Source organism: Cebus imitator, unplaced genomic scaffold, assembly GCF_001604975.1.
Source record: "Cebus imitator isolate Cc_AM_T3 unplaced genomic scaffold, Cebus_imitator-1.0 Scaffold9, whole genome shotgun sequence".
NCBI lineage: Eukaryota > Metazoa > Chordata > Mammalia > Primates > Cebidae > Cebus > Cebus imitator.
In genome coordinates, this window is record NW_016107324.1 from 743,835 (window position 1) to 747,253 (window position 3,419).

A 3,419-nucleotide genomic window follows, 5' to 3' on the forward strand; every position below is an offset into this window, starting at 1 on the left:
ATAAAATTTCAACAGGGTTCTTTGTATAATTTAATAAGATTATTCTAAAATTATGTGTTAAGGGAGGTAGTCCATCATTGGCTCTGAGCACCCCTGCAATTCTTGTTGAATGTACAAAAGCCTTAATCATCTCCTGATACTGTGCATTTTCTATAGCGAGTCAGATAGTCAATTAAGGCAGGTCAAGGAAACCACAGCATGACCACCAGGCAACTGCTCTCTCTGGGAAAGGGTACTGGTTTGTTTGCTATTTGTTACAATGTTTTGTTGCTTACTCAAAAGTGCTGAGCCCTTGGCTCTGAATTTTCCTCAGCTGAAATACAACTTATTGCCTTCACAGCACACATTTAGGCCCGCTGCATAGTCCATGGGACTTAGGGTAGGGAAATCTGAACAACTACATCAATGCCATGTTGTTTGCTATGCCATAATCATCTGTCTTACTCTAACTCATTAAGTCTTGTTGTCTACCTTTTGTACCTATAAAGTAGTAGCAGGTTTACTGCTTATAAAGCCCTATGGCTAAGTTTTTTCCCTGACAATAGGGAAGACCAAAACACTAGAATAGTCAAGATACTCTTGAAGAACAATAAGATTACCCTACTACAAAATGAGTTATTACAAAACTACAGTAACTGAAACAATATGGTATTGCTGCAGGAGTAGACCAAGAGACCTAAACATACATGGGATTTTGATATATATATTGGGTAGGTTCCAGTCAGGAAAATGGAAACCATGCTAACTCTGATGGAGAGATTTTAGTATTAGGAATGTTTAAACAGGTGCTAGACGACTAATAAAGCAAAGAGGGAATAAATTAACATAAATATAAAGACAAATTCATAATTGTAGTTAGAGATTTTATCACTTCTCTAATTGATAGAACAAGTAGGCAGGAAATGAGTACGTATATGGAATACCTGAACAGCATTATTAAAAACTTGCCCTAATTGACATTTTAAACACTTCATTCAGCAATACCAGAATTCACATTCTTCTCTGGGCACATTCAAATGGACCAAGATAAACCATACTATTGGCCATAAAACAAATCTTAAAAAAAACAAAAACAAAAACAAAAACAAAAAAACTATGAAGCATATGCACAGACTGAAATAGAATTAAACTAAAAATCAGTAACAGAAAGGTATTTGGAAATTAAACAACTTCCCTCATAGGTCAGTAAAAAAATCTCTAAGGAAATGAAAAAATGTGTTTGAGCTGAAAATCTAACATGGAAAACAATGTTACAAATCTTGATTATATAAAATATAACCAAGAAAAATTGGTGATTGGTGGAAGAAATTTTTGCTAAGGTCAATCAACAGGCTAAAGTTGATTGACTAAAGTTGACTGATCTCTTAAAGCATTTCATATTCTTTATTTTACATAGATCATAAAGGTTACTGACAGATTTTCTGTGAAACCACCTTAATGTGAAGTACTGAATCCTTGTTTTACACTTTAAAAATTAAATGTAAATATATTTTAAAGTAACATATGTAACTTGATCATATTTTTCTAAAATTTTATTTGCTTTGAATCTACCCACTCTTCTATTGAAGCAGTCCATCTAAGCAATTAAAAGCCTGGGCTATGGAGTCAGACTGTCTGATTTCAAATTTTGGCTCCTGTTCTGTTCATATACTGTGTAACCAAAGACATTTTATTTACCTTTTTAAATCTCAGCTTCCTCATCTATATAATGGAGATGATTTAAAGAAAAAAAAAAAAAAGCACTTCGGAAAGTGCTTTCTAAGCACTCAGTAGGTGTTAGCTATTATGATAGTCCATGGAGGCCGGGCGCGGTGGCTCAAGCCTGTAATCCCAGCACTGTGGGAGGCCGAGGCGGGTGGATCACGAGGTCGAGAGATCGAGACCATCCTGGTCAACATGGTGAAACCCCGTCTCTACTAAAAATACAAAAATTAGCTGGGCATGGTGGTGCATGCCTGTAATCCCAGCTACTCAGGAGGCTGAAGCAGAATTATTGCTAGAACCTGGGAGGCAGAGACTGCAATGAGCCAAGATAGCACCACTGCACTGCATTCCAGCCTGGGCGACAAAGTAAGACTCTGTCTCCAAAAACAGAAAAAGAAAAGAAAAAAAGGTTTAGCACAAACAAACTTATTACTTATTATCTGCAAACTATAAAGAGGGGGTACTTGGGTACCACTGAAGTACACTGGATTTTTTAAAGAAAACATACTTATTACTGATACCTAATAAAATGTGCTAAAACTCAAACCTCATAGGCTTAATAGCCACAGTCACTGTCAAGCCAGTCTACAATGAGTTTACAGTCTTCAAGTTTATTGATAAACCATGTTTTCTCTTTTTTTGAGATAGTCTTGCTCTGTCACCCAGGCTGGAGTGCAACCTCCACCTCCTGGGTTCAAGATGGACTCTCATGTGCCTCAGCCTCCCGAGTAGCTGGAATTACAAGCAGGCACCACGACACCTGGCTAATTTTTTCTATTTTTACTAGAAATGGGGTTTCGTCATGTTGTCTAGGCTGGTCTCAAACACCTGAGCTCTTCAGGCAATCCACCCGACTCAGCCTTCCGAAGTGCTACGATTATAGGCATGAGCCAGTGCACCCGACCTGTGTTTTCTTTTCTTTGAATTTCGTACTATTAAATTAAAAGTCTACAGGCCAGGCGCAGTGGCTTATGCCTGTAATCCTAGCACTTTGGGAGGCCGAGGTGGGTGGATCATCTGAGGTCAGGAGTTCAAGACCAGCCTGGCCATCATGGTAAAACCCCATCTTAAAAAAAAAAAAAAAGTCTACAAAAATGCTCACATTATTCTCATTTAAAATGATTCTCAGCCATCTTGCTGCAATAGGTGTAGAAAACCAATCTTGGAACTCCACCAATATTAGGCAAATAACTTTACTGAGTTTCCATTTCTCATCTTTAAAATTCGAATGATGTCTATAAATCTAAATATTTTAGAGCTGTATTTACAAATATTTGCTAATGGCTGCCCCGTCATCAGTCATCAGGTATGAATAAATTTATTCTATCTAACTGGAGATGGATTAAATAAAAAGAAAAAATAATTATTCTATGATATTTACTGCAGGTCTATCATTTGCCTGGCATCAAGATGGTACCTTTTGAGCATTGAAAAATAAACCTAATTTCATTATATCTGTTATTTTTATCAATAAGTAGTTAGGCTTAGATCTATATCAAAAATCTGTTACCAGTTCAGTACCTAAAATATTAATGTGGGGTCAATAAACATTTGTTAAATGAATATATACCCCCCCGAAAAAAAACTTGTATTCAAATTAAAATTGAAAACAATTATGGTCTGCTTTTAAGAAACTTTTTATTTTCTTTTTTGGGTATTGTTTATTTTTTGTTTTGGGAGGGGATGTTTTTTTTTTTTTTTTTTTTTTTTTTTTT

At 35.9% G+C, this 3,419-nt stretch overlaps 1 protein-coding gene across 8 annotated transcripts in view; it reads right to left on the reverse strand.

Moving 5' to 3' along the window:
- Positions 1 to 3,419, reverse strand: part of TERF1 (telomeric repeat binding factor 1) — a 46,649-nt gene that overhangs the window by 6,816 nt on the left and 36,414 nt on the right. The window lies entirely within an intron of this gene.